The sequence below is a fragment of the Hippopotamus amphibius genome, chromosome 13 (assembly GCF_030028045.1).
Source record: "Hippopotamus amphibius kiboko isolate mHipAmp2 chromosome 13, mHipAmp2.hap2, whole genome shotgun sequence".
Taxonomy (NCBI): Eukaryota; Metazoa; Chordata; class Mammalia; order Artiodactyla; family Hippopotamidae; genus Hippopotamus; species Hippopotamus amphibius.
The window spans coordinates 860,725-885,376 of NC_080198.1; the positions used below are offsets into that span (position 1 = coordinate 860,725).

At 61.5% G+C, this 24,652-nt stretch overlaps 1 pseudogene; it reads left to right on the top strand.

Moving 5' to 3' along the window:
* Positions 1 to 17,310: 17,310 nt before the first annotated feature.
* LOC130835074 (basic proline-rich protein-like) lies at positions 17,311 to 19,046 on the top strand (annotated as a pseudogene).
* Positions 19,047 to 24,652: the final 5,606 nt, after the last annotated feature.

Below are 24,652 nucleotides of genomic sequence, written 5' to 3' on the forward strand. Positions count from 1 at the left end.
GCAATCCACCTCACAGCTCTACAGCGATGAATTTCAGGGGGATCAGAATTCTCCACATAAAGGATCTATAAAAGCACAAGGAAAAAAAGGGGGCACAGACTTCTGAACTTAGGGGAAAAGTCTTTCTCAGTAAAACCAAAGACCACGGCACCACAAAGGAGCCCTTCTGAGCACATACAACAGAAAGGTCTATATCGGAAACGACACCAGAAACAGATTTCTAACACAATTGACAGCCCGGGAGAGGACACTTACAGCATTTATTACAGGAGAAGCACAAATGCACACAAAGATAAAGAGCTCCTAACATAATAAGCAAAGGACAAACCACCCAGCGGAAACGATGGCGCACGGGAAATTCACACACAGAGACGCCAACACCACAAACAAGTGAAGAGAATCTCAGTCTCACTAATGGGGAAACGACAGATTAAACAGAAATCTAATTCCAGGCGTTGCCCACTAGACTGGTAACAATTATGAGCTGATGGCATTTGGAATTGGAAAGGCTATGGGAAAATGAGCGCTCGGGCTCACTCTGGGGAGTGTTGATTATATTTTGTTTGAAATTTTTATAATTGTTTTTGCAGTGGTTCACATGTACTACATTTACAGTTAATTTCGAAACAGTAAAAGATGAATACGTATTTTTCCCATGTGCTCACTTTATAAAACTCAGGTAATTCAGGAAGATAGTCTGCCAGCAAAGGCACCCCCCCCCCCAGCAACCCATCACCGCTTTTTTCTGTGTGACCCGCAGACGCCTCCCCGCAACTAAGCGCACAGATGGCTGCGGAGGGGACACGTGTGTGCGCGCGTGCGCTCACATGCCCTGCGCGGAGCTGGATCTGGTCTCACTGTTGAGGGCTCTGGGCACCCCGACCCTCCCCCAGCCGTGGGTCTGGGCTCAGCAGCCACGTGTGGCCCAGCCCCCGGGTGAGGGGTGGGAGCCCGGGGCGGCCGAACAAGCCCTGAAGCGCCGAAGAGGCGGCTGGGGCCCCGCTGGCGGTCAGAGGGCACGAGGAGGGGGCCAGCTCGCGGAGACGGGGCAGGCGGGCGGCCGGGAAGCCGGCTCTGAGACCGTCCTCTGAGCAGAAGGGTCTTTCACATGGTGTTCCACCTCCTCTGGCTGGAGCTGCCGTGGAAACTGGACTGCGTTTAAGTGACTCAAAATGGCTTATTAGGGGTGGGGGGGAGTGAAAGGAGGAGGGAGAGGAGGAGGAAGGGAACAGGAGGTTTTAAATAAGGTGGGGGGCAAGGTGGTCTCCCCCAGACCAGCCTGTGCGTTGTCTCCGCCCTCTCCCAGCTCCTCCATCTCTCAGCTCTGCCTTCCCGCCCTCGGCCTCAGTCCCCACACGGCAGCTCTGCCAGCTCCAGACTCAGCAGGGAGAGCGCTTTTTTCCCCAACGCTTGCCATCAAAGGCCCAGAATTAAAGCCTTGGGGGTGGGGGCGTCCCACGCCCCCTCCTAATCCAGCCTCTGTGGCCGACGGATGAAGTGCATAAGGTGCCCTGACCAGTCAGGGCTCAGGTCAGCTCAGCCAGAATTGCACTGAGTGGGGCGGGGTGGTTCCCACGGGAATTTAAAGTGCCGTCACCAGACGACAGGCGTGGGTCCGAGGTGGCCCAGAACCGCAGACATCACCGGCATGACCTTAGCTGCTTTGAAAGCCTGAACAAATGTCTTGATTTTCCTTTTTCTTTTTTTTAATATTTATTTGTTTACTTGGCTGCGCCAGGTCTTCGTTGCGGCGTGTGGGATCTCGCTCCCCGACCACGGATCGAACCCGGGCCCCCACATTGGGAGTGCAGAGTCTTAACCACTGGACCGCCAGGGAAGCCCCAAACGTCCTGATTTTCTGATTCAGTGTTTACAGCTCTGAAACGGGGATGTCCACGTCCATGGTGTCCTTGGGTTAAACGCCACGCGGACCGTCCCCAGCGCAGTGCCTGGCACGTGGCAGGGCCTGGATTCCTGACATCCCCCCGCTTCCCTCCTGACGGCCCCACCCATTTCCCTGCACTCAGAGCAGGAGGCAGAGGCAGAGGGAGGGCAGCTCTTCGCAGCGGTCTTGTCTCGGGGGAATATAAACTGCATGATCAAGGGACCTGCTCGGAAAATGGAAATATTTGGCCAAGCCTTCAGAGATTTAATTAAAATTAATATAATGCCTTATCGAAGCAGAAAGCTCAACGCTGCACATATAGAAGAATCCATTTAACCAATTAGCTGAGTCAGACAAGACTGTCCAACCTTCAACAAGGCCCCCTACACTCCTTCTTGGGCCAGAGCCACTGCTAATGCCGTAAGCATTGGACAAGTGGCCCAGCTGGACCGGTGATCAGTAGTGTCACAAAGAGGGGGTTTCAGGAAAGACTTGCAAGGAGAGGATGGGCTTGCCATGCCTGTCCTCGTCCACCTCAGCACGACCGCCTGGGAGCATGGTTGGAAGATCATAGACTTGCTCCACCATTCACCGGCTGTGTGACCTTGGGCAGGTTACTTAACCTCTCTGGGCTGAAAGTGTCACTTCACACAGCTGTAGAGAATATTGGACATAACAGGCACACAGTGGACACAGCAAACTGGTTTGCCAGGGGCTGAATCTGGCAAATTTTCCTTATTTGCATTTTCCACCTGAATTTGCTCACAGTGTTTTTTTTTTTTTGGGCACACGGGCTTATTTGCTCCGCGGCATGTGGGATCTTCCTGGAGCTGAGATCGAACCTGTGACCTCTGCATTGGCAGGCAGATTCTTAACCACTGCGCCACCTAGGAAGCCCAGCTCACAGTGTTTTGAAAGTTTTCTATTTACATTCCCCACCAACTAAAATGGCAAGAATCCCAAAGTTTGGTAATACACTCTGTTGGCAAAGTTGTGGGGAAACAAGCACCCTCACACATCGCTGTGGGTGTAAACTGATGCCGCCCTAATGAAAGAAGACTGGCGGAATCCATCAGACGGCGTTCCTCAGTGGGACATCCCTGGGGGCGCAGTGGTTAAGAGTCCGCCTGCCAATGCAGGGGACACGGGTTTGATTTCTGCTCCAGGAAGACCCCACATGCCTCGGAGCAACTGAGCCCGTACGCCACAACTACTGAGCCTGTGTGCGGCAACTACTGAAGCCCACTAGAACACCTAGAGCCCATGCTCCACAACAAGAGAAGCCACCACAATGAGGAGTAGGCCCTGCTCGCAACTAGAGAAAGCCCGTGTGCAGCAATGCAGACCCAATGCAGCCAATAAATAAATAAATAAATTTATAAATAAATGAATTTTTTTTAAAAAAGAATTCATCCGTCAGTTATTCATTGACCCAATAATCCCACTTTGAGGAACTCATCCTATAGGCATCTTTGCACACAAAGTGAGAGATGCAGCGGCTTTCACTGTTTGTAATGGGAAGGACAGGAGTAACCCGTGTCTCCATCCGTGGGCGGCGGGGGGGGGGGATGTCAGGGCTGCCTGAACGTCAGATAAACGAGTGCCTTTCTAGTGCAGGTACATATGCAGGCAGGGCGTCCTGCAATCTCATTTCCTGCATGTGAAACCCCTAGGCAGGTTAAATCAGCATTTCTCAAGCAGGGCACTACGAACACTGGACCAGATAATCCTTCAGAGGGTCTTTCAGGAGCCCGGACTGATCATATGAGTTCTCTGCTTATGATCAAGGGTTCCCACCACCTCCAAGTTTGAGTTCCCCAGTAAGGCGTTTAGGACTCGGTGACCTGGAGCCTGCCACGCTCTCAGCCCGCTGCCGCCACTCCTTTTGTATCTAAGGAGGGCTCTCGTGATTGTAAGAGGCACAATCGCATCTCACGCAGGCCTAAATAAAAGGAAGGAGATCTACTGGCTCACGTACCAGACCAGCCTTGGGGCTTCAGGCACAGCTGGATCCAGGAACACCGCCAGGAATCCCTCTCTTGCCGCTTCTAAGCTGCACGTTGCTCTGTGTTGGCTTCACTCTCAGGCAGCCTCTCCCTTCTTGGGGGTGAATACCGCCCACCCCCACCCCACCCGCGCCGAGCTTCAGGCTTGCATGCTAGCAGTCTAAGAACCACCAGCCCAGCAGTCAGTCAGAAGTGGTCTTTTCCCCCGTGGCCCAGCAAAACCCTCAGACCTGATACGCCTTGACTCTGATTGGCTCTGCTGGAGCCATGTGCCCGCCTCCCAACCAATCACTATAGCGGAGAGATGCTGATCTCTCATTGGCTAAGACCAAGTCATGTGTCCACACCTGGGCCCAGGGGCGGAGTCAGCCCCTCTGAGCACAGACTGAGGATGGAAGAGAAGGGCTCAGATGGGGTAGCTGGGAGAGGAACAGGCGCCGAGTGGGCAGAACGGCTCGTACCGGATGCCCTCCCTTGGCCAGTCTCGGCCTCGGCATCTGCCTCCTCCGGGAAGCCCTGCTGATTCCCTCCCTTGGGCCCCCACGGCCCGGGCTTCTCCTGTCCTCAGGAAAACTCGGACATGCGTGCTGACGGCTGCCTCCCACCCCGGTGGCGAGTATGGGAGCCCCTGACAGTGAGGACAGACCAGGGGCCGGGCACCGCCCAAGCGCTTACAGGGTCAGCGCCCCTGGGAAGTAGATGCTGTGTTTAATCCCTCGTTCAGGGCTGAGGGCCAGGCCCAGACTAGAGGGGCAAGGACACCCGAGCCGCCAGGCTGCAGCCTTCTCTGTAGACCACGGGGGTGGAGGGCAGAAAGGGCGTTGGTTGTCCCCTGCATCCCCGGGTGAGCTCTGAATGCATTCTCCTGTTGCAGACTGCTTAAGACCACAGTCCTGGATCAAGCAGATGTGGGCTCTGACCCTCTGCACCCCTGAGCAGGGTTTATAATACTCCCTCAGCTCGACTTCCTCATCTCTAAAGTGGGAGAACCATAAGTACCTACCGCGTGGCACTGAAGCAAAGATGAAAGGAAATAACGCTTCAGCACTGAGCACAAAGCCTGGCACAGAGCAGAGCTTTAAAAACATGGGCCGTGGTGATGTGATGCTGAGGACGGGGTGCGAGCAACTTGCTCCTCTGCTGCGCTGGGAAAAAGGAGGGGTCCTCTCTGTCCCGCTACCCTTCCAGTTCTGTTTAACCCCTGCCACATTCTTGGGGAGCTGAGGCTTGGATACCTGGCTCTTCTTATAACATGGTGCCCCAAGAGCAAGAGAAGCTGGTCCAGCACTGTGGTTGCCATGGAAACCATTGAATGTAAATTTCATTTTCTGCCTTGCCCAGCTAAGCTATCGATTCAGCAAGAGGGAAAGAAATTGGGAGCAGTTTCCTTCCCAAAGTGAAACAGAAGGAAGTGTGGTCAGGCGTAGCGAACGCTCGTTGAGGAGAGGATGGAACAGGGGTCAGCTCCGCTCACCGGCCGAGGGGCAGCAGGGCGGCCCGGATGGCTCTCTGCTCCCGTTAACCTGCTGGCGCGGGCGAGCCACGCGCAGGAGATCAGATCCCAGCTCCCACGTCGAGCCCCAGACCACCAGCTGTGTGACCTGGAGCAAGTGGCTGAGCCTCTCTGAGTCTGTTTCTTCATGTGTTTAAAAAAAAAAGTGGAGGAAACCTGCAGTCTGGTGAGGCTAGCCCTGGGCACGTCGTCAGCCCGCCTCCCGCAGCCCCTGCAGCAGGTTCTTCTCCTCCTTTCCCGCCTGCAGGTCCCTGCATTGTTCTCTCCCATGACTTCCGCACCCAAGGAGAAGCATGTCGTCCCTGGACGTGGCTGTGAGACGTCTGAGGCCCCGTGAAAGGACGTAAGAGAAAGACTTTGAGGAGCAGGGACCTGGGACAGGTACGTGTCGATGGAGCGCTCAGGAGTGGAAACCTGGGTCCAGGGTGCGAGCACACGGACCACAGCAGGGTCCAGTGTGGGGGGCAGGCTCTCCAGACCAAGCGAACAGCGGTCTGGGTCCACTGTGGGTACCTGGGGTGGCTGCACCCTGTGCCCCCAGCGCCCGTGGGCACCGGCGCCCGCACCTCCCCACTTCTCTTAGAGGCCGCCCCCTCCCCCCCCACAGCCGGCTGCAGGGTCCGAGGGGTGTGCTGCCTCCTCAAGTGCTGGGGCTGCCCTGGCCCCGACGACAGACCTGCCAGGGGAACCCCATCCCGCGCCCTGACGGCTGCACTGTGGACACGCTCATGGGGGAGCGAGCTGAGCAGCGTGCTTTAACGAGCTACCTTGTTGTACCGCGAGCTGGTCTGCGCATTATTTACAGAGATTCTGCTAATGAGGTGCCTGTCAGAGGGGGAGCCCACGACGGGGGAGGAGGGGGGCCGGCCAGCCTGACGGCAGAGGCCGCAGTCAGAGGGACGAGGAAGAAGCCCATCTGCGCCGAGCTCCTCCTGGGCCACGAGATCCCGGAGGCTCAGGTGAGGCGGGGGACCCGCCAGGCTGGCGCGGGGGTCCCTCAGGGACCTCACGCAGACCCACGTGAGGTGGCAGGAGCAGCCTCTGTCCCTGGGGAAAGCACGGGCGAGGGAGGCCACTCCCGCCCAGCCTGCCGTGCGCACCTGGACACAGGAGCCCCTTGGGAGGCGCCCCTCAGCTCTGCACCAGGGCTCCCCGCCCTGCCCCCCCCCCCCCCGAGTTGAGCCTGGCCAGGCCAGCACTCCCCCCGCCACCCTGCAGACCTCCCCCCTCAAGGCCATGGCCGATGGCCCAGAGCTCTGGGCTCTGCCCCCGCAGAGGGGCCTCTTCTCTGAGTCACCCACACCCCGCAGTGCATCCGCTCCAGGCCCAGGGAGCAGCCCTGCTGCAGCGCGGCTGGGCTCCGCCTGGCGCAGGGAGACAGCCTGTGCTGTAGAGCAACAGTTTGCAGCCCAGATCAGGGCTCTGACCCTTGGTCTTCGTTGTCCCACCTGCAAAACGGGGTTAATAAAATCTGCCTTCCTGAGAGACTGCAGGATCCTGAGAGAGGTCTTCTGAGTGCCTTGTGAGCTGTAAGGCGCTGACCTCAGCCATGTGACCGCCTTATCGCAGTGGCCCTCTGGGTGCGACGCTGGCACCAAGCTCTCCATGCAGTGGGGACACCTCTCTGGCTGTGCTCCCCTCCTGCTGGGCCCCGGGCCCCCTCCCAGTCTCCACGCGCACCGCCCCGTCCCCCTGGTCTCCTGCTACCCTTGAAGACTGGCAGCTTTAATTACAACGTCTGTGAGCCTCTTTAGGGGCCGTGCAGCAACTCCTGACAGCCACCCATTCGAAATGAGTCAGGCACTCGGAACTTTGTGAGGAGCTGAGTCTGGGGGGGGCGGGAATGCAGTAATTGCCAAGTGTTGCTATTCGCTCTGATGTGGTAGCAAAAAGAATATTTATGTGTATATTCAAGAGGGACACAGGGACCGGCGAGAGCGCGAGGCTGGCGTCAGAATGTCAGGGCCAGGCGCTCATCTCCGAGCCGTGCAGCCAGACCCCGCCCTCGTGCCACAGGTGAAGCACCGGGGCCCAGAGAGGTTAAGTGACTTGCTGAAGGGCGCCCAGGCCTAGGCAGAAGATCCGAGGCGGATGCCCGCGGGCCCACGTGGCCTCCGTGCAGCAGCTGGTGGATCTGGGGAACAAAAGCCTTGCATTCCTTCCGCGTGTCAGCACGCGGGCCATCTGGGGTGCGCCCTGCCCTGCAGGGCTGCTGTGTTTGCAAGTGCTGCCTGCGGGGGGCCTTGTGCTGGACAAGGGTCCTGCAGAGACCCTCCTCTGAAGCTGGGGCTCCGTCCCTCGTATTCAGGATGGTGGGCGCAGCCCCGCTGAGCAGCCATCTGCGGCAGCCGAGCTGTGAGGCTCAGACGCCAAGTGCCGGCTGCCGAGACCGCTGTCCAAGGGCCAGAGCCAGGGGAGTGCCCACAGGCCGGGCAGACGAGGCGGCTTGCAAGGGCCCCAGCCCTGGCTGACCAGACGTGCCCCGCAGCCTCTGAGGAAAGGAGCTCGGAGGAGAGCTGCTGCGAGTGGCTGGAGCGTTGTTCCCAAACCCAGGCAGCTATCAGCCCCAAGCCCAGCAGCCCCCACGCCTGCCGGGCAACCCCGTGCGCTGCTGGCCCTCTCTGCGTGTCCGACTCCGCGTCTGCCGACGTGCCCAGCAGGCTTGACCACGCACACTGGCCTCAGGGCCTGGTGAGTGGACGTGTGTGCCACGTGCTGCCCGGGGCTGCACCAAAGGCCACAGGGCCCGGACCACCGAGCACAGAGCGGCCGCCCGCTCGGCCCCCGTGTGTCCGCCGCTGTGAAATGCGCTGTGAGGGCCTCTGGACGGGGCCTGAGCGCCTGCGTGTCCGCACCCCCTCCCTGTGGCGCCCGCCGGCCCCCGCGTGCCTGTGCTCCCAGACACAGCCCCGCAGGCCTCCTCGCCCAGGTCAGATACCACGGCCATCCACGGCCATGTGCCCACTCGGGGGGGGGGGGGGGGAGCGCCTGGCGGTGGGCGGGGCCAGGCCATCCCCTCCGAGCAGAGGTGGGCTCTCGGCAGGTGGACTCAGTCACTCAGCAAACGGGCTGAGTCGGGGCTGTGACAGGGGCCACATCTCCTGCACCATTAGCAGCTCAGTCAACACGATGGCTTAAGGTGGAGCAAATGAACGGGGCGTGCCCTCGACCAGCGAGGGAGGGAGGAGGAGGGAGGCGTACGCCTGCCCGTCTCTGGCCCACAGCACAACAGGCGAGCGCCACAGCCTCACACGGTGACAAGCCCAATCTGCAAACCTAATGGGTCAGTGATGTCTCATCCGGAAGGTGGCCCCTCCGCCCACCCCCGCTGCTACCACCTGGACAAGCACCATCTCCCCACCCGGCCACTGCCGCGGCCTCCTGGCTGTGTCCCCCCGTCCTGCCCTGGAAGCCCCTACAGTCAGCTCTCAGCACAGGAGCCACACGATCCTTTTAAAATACGAGTCGGAGCTAACTGTCCCTCTACTCAAAACCCAGAGGGCCCTGTGTCACCCTGAGGAAAAGCTGAGGTCCTCCTGCATGAGCTGACCCCATCAGCTCTCTGCCCTCATGGCCAGTCCTCTCCCCTCGCTCACTCTGCTCCTGACACAGTGTCTCCTTGCTGTTCCTGGAAGATGCCAGGCACGCGGCTGCCTCAGGACCTTAGCATGTGCTGTGCCTCTGTCTGTAATACTTTCCCCCAAACACCCACATGACTCACACCTTCACTCCTTCAGTGCTCACTCGAGGAGGCCAAGGCACGCGCCTCATTAGCCTGAACCGAAGGTGGAGCGCTGTCCGGCCTGGCTGTTCCCGCTCAGGGCAGGGCGCCTCCGTGGACAGTCTACCTGGAACTCCCCGTGGGCTGGCCAGGCCCTCTCAGAGCTGTGCTGTAGGCCAGGGCTCTTCCTACCCAGCCTCCCTCCTTCCCTCTCTCTTTCCAGAAGGCTCCGACCTGCACCAAGGCCTGTGGCTCCCCTCCCCCCACGCCTGCTCCCGCCCCCCTTTTCACATGCTTTCCGACAATAAGCCCTTTGCAATTCCAACGCCATTATCTCAGCGTGGCAGGGACCCCCGCTGACAGTGTGTCACCTTCCACCCAGCTGCAAGGAAGGCTTCTTGGGGTAGAATCCTGCAGGGCCCCGCAGGGGAGAGGGCTCCTCAGAGCTTCTACGGTCCCTCCAGCCCAGGCTGAGTCCATCTGGCTGTGCCGACACCAGCTCCTTTGGGTCTCTGGGCCTCAGTCTTCCTCAGCTTTAAAACAGACACACTGACACCTACCCCACTGTGTTGTCTTAAGCACCGGAGGAAGCACCTGCTTTGAAGAGGTGGGAACCAGGAACGTGGGATTTTAGGCCCATTTCGTTAGAATCTAGATGATCAGATTTGGAAGGTGTCGTGGAGCCCTACACGTTGATGGTTCAGGTGGAGAACTGGGGGCGGGAGGGGAAGACCGGGGGCCTGGAGGCCAGAGCAGAGGCGGCCCCACCCAGAGCGGCTTCCGTTCCCTTACAGCTCCTGCTTTGCTCCCTGCCACGGGGAGCCCGGATGGTATGTGTCAGAACCTGGCAAGGAGTGAGCCAGGCGTGCATGGCTCCCAGCCTCTCACCCCTTCCCCGGGCAATTCCAGGACCTGGTGGGAGCTGAGGGGGCCCAGTGCTTTCTCGGAGACCCTCCTGGGCAACCAGAGGGCGGCTCAGAGGCGGTGATGCCTGCGAGGAGGAGCTGGGAGGGGAGGCTGAGGCTGTGCTCCTGCCCGCCCCCTCCCCCCACTGCTGAAGCGATCTCGGGCCCCTCCCTGGGAGAGAGGGCCACCAGAGACCCCTGGGGCACAAAGAGACAGCGCCAGCCCTGTGTGAGTCGGAGACACAGGACAAGAGACAGGAGGTGGGCCAGGTGACTGGGAGGGAGAACAGGACAGGAGACCAGGCTGGAGGAGTGGGAGGGACAGGACTGGGGGGCGGGCGGCGAGACCTGGGAGAGTCTGCGGGAAGCTGGGCTGGCGGGGGCAGGGGCGGGCGTGCGCCACCTGGGCCCCGCTCACCTGGGCCCCGCTCACCTGCGCCGGGATCACCTGGGCCCCGCTCACCTGGGCCCTGCTCACCTGGGCTCCACTCGCCTGTGCCACGGGGCTCGCAGGACTGCGCGGCGGCCGCGGCCCCAGCCTGACTGCCGCACCGCGCACCCTCTTTGTGCCCCGGCGGAGCACGTTCCCGTGGGCCGGGGGCGCCCCCTGCCGCTCCCGGAGGGTCACACGGCCAAGCGCGCTCAGCCTCGCGCGAGGGAGGCCGCCTGGGCCCCGAGTGTCCACTCGCCCTGCAGGGGAACCTGAGGCCCAAAGACAGGACAGTGGGGCCGGCGCAGCGCCAGGACCAAGGCCGAGCCCCTGGCTGGTGGTGCCGACGCCGGCTGCCTTCCGGGGACCGGTCCGAGTCCAGAGAGGGCCTCGCGGGGGCCCCTCCCTGGAGGATGCTCACTCCACGCCCCGCTCCCCGGCGCACACCGCCTCCGGGCAGGACTCGCGTGGCCACGTGGAAGGCGGGCAGCGCCTCCGTGACCACGAGCGCTGCCGGCCGGAGGGACGAGAGCCCCCCAGCTCCTGGCCCGCAGCCCCTCCCGGAGGAGCCCGCACCCAGCTTTGCCAAGTTTTCAGATTTTCTAAGGAAGCCAGAAAACTCAGATGTTTATGGAAACATCACACAATTCAATAGCTTTTCAAAACAGCGTAGGGGAGATGGGTTTGGCCCACTAGCCGCCAGGGCGCGGTCCCAGCTGGGAGCGACCCAAAGTGCCCTTCCTCGGGTTTCAGCCTCTGCCCGCTAGCCCTTCTGTGGGCATTTCCTGAAGGTTTTTCTTCACTTACAGCATTGATTGAGAAAGAAACCTCTACATCCCTATTCTCACTAGAAATCTAGTGCCAGATAACCTTAGAGATGAAATAGGACCATTGAAATGAACGGTTTGTCCCGTTTCCACCTCATGTTCCCCCTGTGAACTGCTGGGGGCCTGGGTGGGGGAGCTGGGCTGGAACGGCTCTCTCTAGGGTCCCAGACGTGGCCTCCGGGGGTCCAGGGACCTGTGGGGACCACCCCATCCGTGCTGCCCACGGTCAGCTCCGAGAGGCTGGGAGCCCGATGGGCGGGTGTACCTCCCCCAGGTCCCAGTGCAGAGACGTCGGGGCTGCGGGACGGGAAGGGGGCAGCAGAGACGGGGCCTGGGACACGGGGCCACCAGCAGTGAGCTCGCTCCTGCCTCCTGCCTCCTTAGGGTCGGCCGTGAGGCGCCTGGGGGCAGCGGGTCCGTCCTGAGGGCAGTGGCGGACAAGCCGGAGCATCTGCCGAGAACCAAGAGGTAGGAGACAGGGTGGGGGGGCGGGGGAGAGGGAGGGTCTGGGGTCCTGTGCCTCCCAGCCCCCAGCCGGCAAGGGGGCTTCGCAACCTCAGGCACCGCTCCGCTTCGGACCTTCTGGGGCAGCCCCCCCACTCAGATCGAGACCAGACCCCACGTGCTCAGCGGCCCCGTGTTTGCTGTCCGCTCCCGCCGGTGACCTCCCCGCTCATCCCCCTGCTCCCCTCGCCCCCGCCCAGCCCGTTGGCCTGCCCCCAGCGGAACAGGCTGGGAGGAGGGAGGAGGCAGCACTGAGGTGCCGTGTGAAACGGGGTGTCCTGCTCCGGGCTCGGGGAGGAGCCCGGGCAGCGCCCGGGACGTGGACCTGACGGGGTGAGAGGGGAGGCGGGCCTCAGAGCAGCCTCGCCGAGGAACGTTGGGCCAGCTATAAAACGTGTAATTAAGTCTCCGCCAATAAGCTTAAAGGGATTTCTATATGGTATTGTCGAGTGAGAAAAGCAATTTGAAGATAAGTGTGTATAATAAGATCCCATTTTTATAAAACAATGACCAAAACACTGTGTGAGTGCATACGTATAGCTCCATATGTCTGTATAGGCTTTCATTAACAAAGGAAAATATAGAAGGATACATGCTGGGTTGTTAACCTGGATTTTCTTCCGAGAAGTCTATTGTGGGGGAAGGGAAGTAGGAAAAAAGGGTATGAAAAATAAAGACTGCCTTTTAAAAGATGTATGGCCACGGTTACGTGTGTCTGCACACCACCCATCACCACGGCTAGACGGGAGGGGGCGGCCTGGGCCAGTTCCTGCCCCTCACCTCCCACGCCTGCCCCCGTCTGGCTGACGCCTCCCTAACTCCGCGTGTACGCGCGCGCGCACACACACACACACAGACACACACACACGCACACAGCCCAGTCTCCCAGCCACCCTCTGACAGCCCTGAGTGCCCTGCGAGTGAAAACCGGCTCCCAGCACGGCTGCCTGCCACCCCTGCAGCCTCAGCCCCCTGCCCGTGCCGTGCAGCCCGTGTCCCCAGCACCGAGCTCCCCTCCACTCTGAGCCTGGCACCAGTCAGAGCAAGTGTTTGCTGTATTGCAGTCACAGTTCTAAGCATTTGGCATTTATTAAAAGCATTTCATCCTCGCAACAGCCCTATAAAAGTGTATAATATTAATAGTTTTAGTTGTATTTTGTAGGTGGGAAAACCAAAACACAGAAAGGGAAATAATTTGCCTAAAGTTGCACAACTAGTTGGTGCAAATGGTCCCAGAGCCTGCCCTCTTTAACCTCGGCACTGACCCCACTCTCTGTGGTTTCTGTCTTCCCTCGGCTACATCCCGGACACGACTAGATCTCAACTGAGGTATCACCTCCTCCAGGAAGCCTTCTCTGACCCCGCCCCCCCAAGTTTGGGTAGCCCAGTCATTCCTCCATTGTAGCAGGTCTCATGCTGGTGTTGTGGAAGGTCCACACTGGCCTGGGACCTGCTTGCAGGCAGGGGCCTTAGGTCACTATTTTGCAGACGGGTGCCGGGTACTTAGCACAGAGAAGGCGTGTGTGAAGGGCCCAGCCAGCGTCTGGTGGGTGCAGGAATGAGTGTTGCCCCTCAGCCAGGCTAGGGTCCACCGGCTCCAAGAGTGGGGGGTGGAGGGGAGGCGCGCCAGCCCTTTCAGCACCGTGGAGAGCTCCTTGGCGCCAGCTGCGCCGGGCGGGGGCCTCTGCCTTTGTGTCTTTGTTCTCCCGGAGGCCCTGAGCTCCGGGATGGACAGGGCCCTCCCGGCACGGGAGGTTAGCTGGTTTACCCGAGCAAAAGAGGTCAGGGCGGGGGGCCGGGGAGTCTGAGGGCTGGAATAAGCCGGCCCCCTGAGGGCTGGAATAAGCCGGCCCCCCAGGCAGACCAGCACCCCCACCCCAGGGTCCTATCAGCAGTTCCACCCCATTTCATATATACTCTTTAACCAACACAAAGTTTTTAAAAGTGGTTAGAGAGCCTGTTGGAACCAGCACCAAATCTGTGTGTTTTCTCGAATTATTGAACTAGAAAGAAATGAAAACATCAAAATACGCTTTGTAGCAGACTTGAATTGAGCGGCTCCTCATTGAGCCCGGGCCTCGTCCTGACTAGACTGATGAAGCCATGGAGGGAGCGTGGATGGAAACGGAACGCACTCAGCAGGAACCTCAGATTGCCATGCGCGGACCGCAGGCGAGCTCAGAGCCAGGAGAGGAGGGGAGCCAGAGTGACAGGTGCGGACGTGGGGGGCAGGGTGGGGGGTGGCTGAGGCACGCAGGGGCGCTCCTCCTCTTCCACCAGCTCTGCCCACACATGACCGACCCTGCCCAGCGTCCGGCCCAGACCCCCAGAGATGGGGCCCTGCCCCCCGCAACTGGCAGGCCGGCCGGGGGCACCTGGCAGAGGAGGAGGCAGAGCCGTCCGTCTGAGAAGGACGTGAGGCCGCCAGGAGCCCATGACACAAGGGACGGGTGTGCAGAAGGAGGTGTGAACAGCATGGAGGCTGGGATCAGAGAACAAGGCCAGTGAGAGACAAAGCCCTGAGGCCCTGAGTGTCCCTGAGGCGTGGCTGGAAGATCCCCGGCCTTGGGACACGATCTGATCTTAGACGGACGGGAAGGCCTTGGTCACGCCTAGTTCAGACGCACATCTTGGGCACGGAACCCCATGGCTGGTGTTGCCCAGCTCTGCAGCAGGCTGCCGCGGGCTGAGCCCCCCCGCCACCCAAGACGTGTCCACACCCATTTGGGGCGTGGGTTGTGGTCAGAATGACCAAGAGAAACCAGGCTCCTGGAGGCCCCTCCCCAGCCAGGCTTTGTCAGCGCTGGCACCCCATCCATGCCCCAGGCTGTGGGGAGCAGGGTGCCCAGCCAGCCTCAGCTGGGTCCTGCCGAAGGGACGGTTCAAGGAGGAGAGGCTGATGAGTCCCGATCTCAAGGCCACGGAGGGGAGGAGACGCCCGGCTGGTGTTACTTTCACGGAGCTGGCTGCGTGCTTTCTCTCTGGTCCTGTTACACGCGGTAGCAGCCCACGTGCTGTCAGTGGCCTGCGGAGGTGGGTGCAGCTCTCTCAAAGCTGTTTTGCTGCAGACCTCAGAGAGGGAGAGCAACTTGCCCAGGGCCACCAGCAGATCAGCTGCAGAAACGGACTCTGACGGGTGTGTCCGGCTGGTGGGTGGGAGCGGAGCGCGTGGGCCCTGCTCTGCACCGCGTCCCAGACACCCCTGATCCTCCCTCCTCGTCCGAGACCCGCATCAGCGCCCCCCAGCCTCGTGCTCGAGAGCCGCCGCCGCTGTGTGCGGTCTTGGCCACAGGCTCTGCTGAGAAACGGGGGCGGCAGGAGGGGGGCGTCCTGCCCTCCTGGTCCCTTAGAATGAGCCAGGCCCCCACGTGGAGGAAGCGACGGCCGGCCCCAGGCACCGGCCGCACCTCCCGCACGTGCAGCCCAGCTCCTCCTCTGGCCTCGTTCGTCACCTCTCTCTGGATGCCTCTCCTGGCCCTGACCAGTGACCTGCCTCTAGCTGAGCCGCAGAGAGATCCAGCCCCGGGCCCCCAACACCGTCACCTCGGAAGCAGGCCCTTCCTGGGACTCTCTCTGTGCCAGATGTTGTAGAAGCTCCCCCCATCCAGGCACTAGTTCATTTAATTCTGAAAACCACCCCGTATTACAGACGAGGACCTGGGGCATGAAGCGGGCACAGAGCAGTGAGTGGCCGGACCCCAGGCTCCACGCGGTCACCGGCCTGCTGTCCTGGGTGACGTGTGGGCGTGTGATCCGGACATTCAAGGGACCCCCCCCCCCACCTCAGGGAAGGAAAGCTCGGGGGGGCCACGCTCTGGCAGCTCCGGGCCTCCGCGGCCGCCTCACACAATGAGAGCTAATTCCTTGGCTGTAATGACTGGAGGAGCTGCTGGTTTCCGACGCGTGCGTAATTACCAGGAGACCTCCGTGGAGTAATTCACCAGATAATTACAGGGTAGCAGGTGGGGGTGGGGTTCTGCTCTGGAAGGTAGAGAGGTAGCATTTAATTTCGAGGGGGACTGCCTAATCCTGTAATTACTCAGTACAGTCCCACATTCCCGCCAACCTGACTCCCGGGGCCGGCCTGACCTGCAGAACCCAGTCCAGCAAGGTTTCTCCCCAGGATGGAGACTGGGGGGGCGGGCAGAGGCCGGGGGGGGGGGATGATGGGGATCCCGGAGTGTCTTCACAGATGAATCACCTGTGGAGCCTTGAATACAGCCAAGAAACCCGCAGGGAAGGAAGGAGAGCCTTCCTCTGTGTGCCAGAGGGAGGTGGACCCAGAGGGAGAAGCCCTCACGGCCCCGGGCCAGTCGGGAGCTCAGCACGTGGTCAGCGGCTGGGTTCAGACCGCCGGCCACTGCGGGGCGTCTCGGCTCTGAGACCCGCCGCTGCACGTGTCGAGTCTCATCACAGGTAGCGCCCCTGACACCCCGAGCACTAGGCTTTGAAAACCACCCTCTATGGCTCATGGGTCAGCTGGCGGCTTGGCTCGAGCTGGGACCTGCTCGCAGGGCTGGCGACACTGCGGGGGCCGCGGTGCCCAGGCCACGCCTGTCTCGTCCTCCGCAGGCGCTCGTGGCCTGTCCACGCGGCAGCGGGCAGTGAAGTAGCCGCGGTGGAAGGTACAGGCCTCCTGAGACCTTGGCTGGGAACTAGCACACCGCCGCTTCGGCCACACCCACCGGCCAAAGCGGGTCCAGCCGGCCCAGGGGCAGGGGAGGGGGCCCTGTGGGAGGGGCTGCATCGCAGGGCAGGGGAGTGAGGGTGCGGGAGGGACGGGGAACTGGACCCAGGTCTGTGACCCGTCCACTGAGGCCGGCCTCCTGGGGTGACTGCAGCATTCACGGGCGACGCCATCAGGCTCTCTGCATGCGTAAGTGTGCGGGAGAGTGGAGCCCTGCCCGCTATTAGGAGTGACAGCAGAAGGAGGCCAGAGCAGAGACCCAGGCCCGGCCTTCCCTCCGCAGAGACGCATGGGGAGGAGGTCAGGCGCCTGGATCTGGGTCAGGGCTCGGGTCAGGGCTCGGGTCAGGGTCAGGGCGCCTGCCTCGTGCTGCAGCTGGGTGACCTGAGCAGCTCGCTGTCCCCCTCCTTGCAAAGTGGGGGTGATGCCCCCCCACAGGGCAGCCCGTGGGTGCCAAGAGGAACTGGCCGCAGCCCTGGTCACTGTCACTCTCTTCTTAAATCCAAGCCCCACCTGCCAAGAGAATTTGTTTAGTTCTACCTTCTGTAGCTTCTGTTACAGGACACAGGAAAAATAGCTAATTCCCTCTCATTTTCCAAATATTGCATTATTCTGTAATACAGAAATGCTTTGTCAAACCAGATAATTCTTCATGGAGATTCTAGTGCATCCTGTGCTCCACACCCCATCCTGCCCCCAACCCCCTCCCCCAGCCCCATCTCCTCCCTGGTCCCCCTCCCCCCCCCCAGCCCCATCTCCCCCCGGTCCCTCTCCCCCCTCCCCCACCCCCATCTCCTGCCTGGTCCCCCTCCCCCAGCCCCATCTCCCGCCTGGTCCCCCTCCCCCAGCTCCATCTCCTGGCTGGTCCCCCTCCCCCAGCCCCATCTCCTGCCTGGTCCCCCTCCCCCAGCCCCATCTCCCCCCAGTCCCTCTCCCCCTCCCCCACCCCCATCTCCTGCCTGGTCCCCCTCCCCCAGCCCCATCTCCTGCCTGGTCCCCCTCCCCCAGCCCCATCTCCTGGCTGGTCCCCCTCCCCCAGCCCCATCTCCTGCCTGGTCCCCCTCCCCCAGCCCCATCTCCCCCCAGTCCCTCTCCCCCTCCCCCACCCCCATCTCCTGCCTGGTCCCCCTCCCCCAGCCCCATCTCCTGCCTGGTCCCCCTCCCCCAGCCCCATCTCCTGGCTGGTCCCCCTCCCCCAGCCCCATCTCCTGCCTGGTCCCCCTCCCCCAGCCCCATCTCCCCCCAGTCCCTCTCCCCCTCCCCCACCCCCATCTCCTGCCTGGTCCCCCTCCCCCAGCCCCATCTCCCGCCTGGTCCCCCTCCCCCAGCTCCGTCTCCTGGCTGGTCCCCCTCCCCCAGCCCCATCTCCTGCCTGGTCCCCCTCCCCCAGCCCCATCTCCCCCCAGTCCCTCTCCCCCTCCCCCACCCCCATCTCCTGCCTGGTCCCCCTCCCCCAGCCCCATCTCCTGCCTGGTCCCCCTCCCCCAGCCCCATCTCCTGGCTGGTCCCCCTCCCCCCAGCCCCATCTCCTGCCTGGTCCCCCTCCCCCAGCCCCATCTCCCCCCAGTCCCTCTCCCCCTCCCCCACCCCCATCTCCTGCCTGGTCCCCCTCCCCCAGCCCCATCTCCTGCCTGGTCCCCCTCCCCCAGCCCCATCTCCTGGCTGGTCCCCCTCCCCCAGCCCCATCTCCTGCCTGGTCCCCCCCCCCAGCCCCATCTCCCCCCGGTCCCTCTCCCCCTCCCCCACCCCCATCTCCTGCCTGGTCCCTCTCCCCCAGCCCCATCTCCCGCCTGGTCCCCCAGCCCCAGCCCCATCTCCTCCCTGGTCCCCCTCCCCCACCCCAGCCCCATCTCCCCTCGGTCCCCCTCCCCCAGCCCCATATCCTCCCTGGTCCCCCTCCCCCACCCCAGCCCCATCTCCCCTCGGTCCCCCTCCCCCACCCCCATCTCCTGCCTGGTCCCCCTCCCCCAGCCCCATCTCCCGCCTGGTCCCCCAGCCCCAGCCCCATCTCCTCCCTGGTCCCCCTCCCCCACCCCAGCCCCATCTCCCCTCGGTCCCCCTCCCCCAGCCCCATATCCTCCCTGGTCCCCCTCCCCCACCCCCAGCCCCATCTCCCCACCGGTCCCCTCTAGGCACCTTCTCCCTTCGCCCCATCCAGGCTCCATCTCTTTCCCTACAAAGTGCCATCTCTGCACTTGCCCTGACCTAGACTCCGTCTTCAGCCAACTCTCCGTCCGATCCAGGTCTCTGGCTTCGGACACCAGGGCCTGGGCGTCTCTGACCTGGAGGGACGCGGAGGGACGTCAGCAGTGCCATCACTCCCCTTCCTCCTGGGACCTGCCAGGCTCAGGCCCCCCCAGCCGGCTCTGGCTTCACGCCTGGGCTCCCCCACCCGCCTGCTGCAGGCAGGCCTGGCCGCTTCTCTTGGGCCACAGCTTCCACATCAAACCCGGCCTCATTAAGAAGCGCTGTGTGTGCCAGGGTGACATCTTTATTCGTTCGCCCGGAGACTTCAAAGCCTTCAGGAGATCTCCTCGGTGGATTAGACATGAAAAATGTCGGAGATGAGACGGAGCAAAGAAGCAGAAGGCTGCTCCGGGCGTTAATTAGGCCGGTGGTGGGGGCCCCCAGTCCAAGGCACAGGGTGCGGAGGGCGGCTTCTCCGGGCAGAGGAGCCCAGCCTGCCACGGGCTCGCTGAGGCCACAATCCCAGGTTGCCTGGAGGCCAGAACCTGCCCACCTGCCGGCCCACAGACATGGCTGGTCCCCGACTGTGCAGGTCTGTGAGCCTGTCGTGGGCAGGGTGGGAGACGGGGGCTCAGGCCACCCCAGGAGCTCACAGTGCCGGGAGGCAGGCAGGAGCCCCTGCGGCCAGTTTTCCAGGGAGGCGGGTCCAGGAGGCCGTGGAAGCTGCAGTTCCCAGCAGAAGGAACAGCACATGCAAAGCCTTGAGGGCTGGAGGCGGGAGGCAAAGCCATCCTCTGGCTGGAGTGTCACCAGCAGGGTCCACACGGAGATGGAGCAGGACAGGAAGCCACCGGTGGTCTTCAGCGGGGGTGGCGGGCAGTGTGGTCAGGGTTTTGAGGATGTGTTGGTGGCCTGGCTGGGAGCCAGCCGTGGGGGCAGGGGGTCTGGACCACAGCTGTGGTCCTGGTGGAAGACGCAGAGGTGAGAGAGGGGCAGCCACAGGCACCCAGGGGCGGCGGGCAGAGGGAGCCATCAGGTGGGTCGTGACTGGGGCAAGGGGGGCTCCCAAATGCTGGCTGGACTTTGGGCCCCAGGTGGAGGCTGGGGCCATCCCGAGGCGAGGACACGGAGGAGGGACAGGTGCGGGGAGGCTGCTGGGGCCTGAGACGCCTTCAGAATACTTACTGAGATGGCCGGAGCGGGGCGTTTGGGCCCAGAGCCCAGGGGAGGCACGGAGAGACCGGAGGGGCCCACCGTCCACCCGTGATGTAGGGGCAGGGGCAGGCTCTCGCTCGGTGTCCTGTCCCCAGGGAGCCGGTCTCAGGCCTGGGGGCCTGGGCCTCCACTGGGGCTGCGAGGGGAGAGGTTAGGAGCCACCTCGAGGGCAGGGGCCACAGAGCGAAGGCCTAGCGGAGGCCTGCCGTCGGGCCGCGCGGCCACAGGGGCCCGGTGTCCGGCAGAGCAGGGCAGCGTCTGCTGTAAAGCAGAGGTGCAGACTCCCAGTCCTCTCAGCCTCCACGTGGTCCTCGCCCAGAGCCCTGGGCAGGTGGACGCCAGGCCAGGAGACAGGACTCTGGCTGTTCCCACAGGTGTTTCCCGAAACATTGCCAGGGGGAGGTGTCAGGTCAGAGGGCAGCTGAGAAACAAATGTCCTTGGGCTCGCTCATGCCTGCGGGAGAAGAAAAAAAAGAGGTTTCATAAATGAGCTCCCTTCCCCCGCCAGGGTGGGACGGGGAAAACGAAGCTATTGATTGGCCCGTTCCAGGTGTCGACTTCGATTTGGTGTGTGTCGCGCAGGTGAGGCGCTGGAGAAAGCCGCGGCTCTGATCAGGGGCTGCTGTCCAAGGCTGTGCCGGGGGGATCGCTGTGTCCCAGCTAAACGTGTGAGGGGAGAAAGAGAAATGCGGCTGCGGGAATGACCGAGGGATTCCCAGAATCACAGGTGACCCCAGCTGGAGAGGCCCTGGACTCACAGGCCCACATCCCGTCCCACAGATGGGCACCTGGGCTCCCACGTGGGCCCCAAGTCCTCAAATTAGTGACAGGACCAGGCACTGCCACCAGAGACAGCGGCACCCTCCCTGGGTCGGGGGAAGGGAAGCTCTGCAGAGGCCCCTGTGACTGCGCGCTGAGCTGTCTTCCTTTTGTTCAGGCCCATCGTCGTTTGTAATTAGAAAATAAATTACTTTTTCTCCGAGAAACACGCCTGGTTCTAGCCAGGAGGATAAGGGGATGAGACGCGAGGCGCAGTCCGCGCCTGACAGGTGGAGAGCCAGTGCCCTATCAGCCTGTGCAGGCGGCGGGGGCCCAGATGGGAGAGCAGGAGGGGGCAGCCGCTGGGCTAATGCAGACCCTCTGTCCGCAGCACCAGCCCAGCAGCCAAGACAACAGAATCCAGAAGGAGGGCCCCTGCGATTCTCGCCCTGTAAGGGAGGTGGGCTTGCCGAGTGGCCCTCCTCGCCCCCACCCTCTTTTGCATGTGAGTCGACAGCATCCATCCAGGTGCTTCCCTGGCTGGAGCCTGCAAGGCGAGGGCCCCCCAGGGGCTGGCCTGTGGCCCCCCCCCACCTCTCTGCCTCCACCCACCCTGCTCCAGCCACTCAGCCCCACCCCCCAGGGCCTTTCCCCGCCCTTCTGTCTTCGTAGAGACACCCTCACCCTGTGGCCTCCGTCCTGGAGGTGCCTGCTCTTGGGGTCCCTCCCACCTCTGGTCCTCCAGAGTCCTTATTGCCCGCGGACGCACCGGCAGACGTCTGCTTCCTCATTGTGTGTCTCCCCCACTGGATGTGGTCTCAGCCCGGGCTCCTGGCCCCGACAGCAGACCTGGGGCCCCAGGCCATCCGGAGCTGGGCAGCCCTGGAGGGGCCCCCCGCTTGCCTGGAGTGTACTTTGCACCCCCTGTGGGGCTTCTTGACAGCCCCCAGCACACCCGGGTGATGGAGCAGGGCACAGAGGGGGCCCAGTGCTCCTTGGAGACACCTGGAGCTGGGCAGAGATCCCCCAGGGCACGGAGTCTCAGGGCTCACAGTCAGGCAGGAAGACCCTCCACGGAGGGCTCCTCCAGGCTGGCTGCGGAGAGCTGAGCGGCCTGCTGCAGGGAGAGGGTCGAGACCGCGCTGGCGCACCCTCCCCAGGTGTGAACATCCCCTGGCTGATGGACAGCACCTGATGGAGACACCTGGCAGGGACAGCCGCCACCCAGCACTGGGAGGGGCCAGGCCTGACGGCAGGGAGCGCACACCCCCACGAGTTCCAGTCCAGCCAAGCCTTTGTCCGAGACCAGAGGGTCAGATCCCAGGACATGGCTGGATTCACACACTTCTCGCTCTGGCTTTCAAATCGCTGCAGAGGTCCTTCTAAGGGATGATTAGGGATTCAGGCCCTGAGACCTGGGCCCCAGTGTGCCCCCCAAGCCCGTAACGTTAGGGCCTCAGATGCTCCCCCAGCCCTGTGTCTGTTCTTGGAATCATACGAGTCTGTAACTGTTGTGCAGAGCTGCCAGCTTCCCTGCAAGAGGAGTCATAACAGGCGAGACACCTCTGAGTCCCTCGCCCCCCAAAGGTGACCACGTCCTGACTTCCAGTGCCCCAGAGACATCTTTCTGGCTTTGAACCTTCCGTATGCTGAGTGGTCCAGCGTGCGCCCTTCTCTCCGTCGGGGGCGTCACCGTGAGGCGGGACCCGTCCCGGAGGGGTCGCAGGCAGCTGGAACGCCCCTCCGGCTCGGGCTGTCCGGTGCATCCCGTCCAGGCTCCGGGTGACCTGCGGGCGTTTCTGCTGCGCGTGGACCCGGGGGTGGCGCTGCCGGCTGGTGGGATGAAGGTGTGTCCACTTAGGAAACAGTAGGCCGTCAGCAGCCTCCGCGGCGGGCCCCGGGCTCCCACCCCCTCAGCACGGCCCGCGGAGGCAGGGGGCCGCCCAGCGGACCTCACCTGCTTTTACTGTTGTCTCCATGCTGACAGCGCAGAGTGGGTTTAACCAGCGTTTGTCGTGAAAGGAGAGAAGGGGGTGGGCAGAGGGAGGGAAGAAGAAAGGGGGAGGGACGGAGGGGCTGTCCCTCAAGCTGGGTCGGTGCAGCCTCCAAACCTTTGGCAGCGGAGGTGCCCGGGAGGCTCTGAGGCCCCAGCAGGAACCCGCCAGCCCCCCCGACCGACGACTCCTCAGGCAAAGATCAGAACAACCTGGGCCTTTGATCCGGCTCCTGCTAAGATGGAGAAGTCCCTGCAGGTCTGGCAGGAGGCGGGGGAGACACGGCCTCTGACAGCGCCCCGCTCCTGCCGGGGAAGGGAAGCGGAGAGAACCAGCGCCAGGCAGGGGCTGGGGGCCAGGAGCTGCCCTGGGAGGCCGCCCAGGAGGACATGGCCTGTCGGGCCAGCCGCACCCACACTCCCCCCTTGGTTTGAGGGCACACGATGAGCTCTGAGAGCAGGCTCCGGAACAGAAGGACACGGCCAGGCCTCCACGGCAAGTGGACAGAAAATGAGACAGGGACGAAGGAGCTGGGAAGGTGCCAGACAGGCTGGGACTCTTGTGCATTCGCATGTTTAATTTAAGCCTAACAACAGGAGCGAGGGTGGCAGGGTTGGTATCAGACAGAGACGACACGCTAAGTGGCCAGAGGCCCGTCGTGTCAGCAGATAACACAACACGGTCAGGGTTTGGTCACCTGCTCTCCCCTGCTGACTCAGGCCCTCCTCACGGCAGCTCTCCGTGCTGACCTCCCACCCATTTCACAGACGGGAAAACTGAGGCACAGAGAGGTCACAGCACAGAGTGGAAGGGGCTTGAACCCCAGCAGCCTCACCCAGAGTTCGTGCTCTTTGACCATAGCAAAAAAGGTTCAATTAATCATGACTTTCCTTTTTCCTTTTTCTAACAGTTTTTTTAATGTTACAAATAAAGGGAGAGGGGACTTCCCTGGTGGTGCAGTGGTTAAGAATCCTCCTGGCAATGTACGAGACACGGGTTCGATCCTTGGGCCGGGAAGATCCCACATGCCTTGGAGCAGCTGAGCCCGAATGCCACAGCTACTGAGCCTGCGCTTTAGAGCCCGCAGGCCACAACTGTTGAGCCCTTGTGCCACAACTGCTGAAGCCCGTGTGCCTAGAGCCCATGCTCCACAACAAGAGAAGCCACCGCAATAAGAAGCCTGCACACCACAATGAAGAGTAGCCCCCACTCACCACAACTAGAGAAAGCCTGGATGCATCAACGAAGACCCAATGCAGCCAAAAGTAAATGAATAATAAGTAAATTTATTTTTTAAAAAAAGAAAGGGACAGAGATCTGATTACGGTAGGACATTTTAATTCACTAATACTCCTTTAGGAAATATTAAGTGAAAACAAAAAAAAGCTTCTTTCCATCTAGTTTCTTGAGTCAGTTGCTTAGTTCATTTCTCTTCAGTCTCCTGGTTTCTAATAAATACTAGATTTTTAAGCTAGAAAAAGAAAAAAGAAAAGAAAAGAAAAGAAATAAGCACAGAGGATGTGAACTATGTAATTAAGAGGATGGAATTAATATACAAACATCTATGATCATACCCAACAAGCAGAATGTGCCGCAGGGGAGGGGCTCAGGAGGGTCCAGGAAGCGTCTTTGAAGCTGGTACCATGGTCGGGCTGCAAAGGTCAAAAATGTCTGGACAGATCTTTTAGAAACAACAGTCTTGACCACAATATCATAAAACTAGACATAAATACTTTCTAAAAATAGAAATAAAATTGGACATTTAGAACTGCTCTGGTAAATAACATCTAGGTCAAGGAGGAAGTCAAGCCCACAACAGACTTCCTAGAAAGCAGTGGAAATACAGCCCCACAGATCCAAGCCGCCCGCCCCAGGCTCTCCCTTAACTTGAAACGAGTTTACTGTCGCAGACCCACTCGCACACACCGAGAGAACGTGAACAGATGAGCCTTTCAACCTCAGATGTCTAAGAAAAGCACAAACCCAAAGGAAACAGGAGAAAGGAAATAATAAAGATAA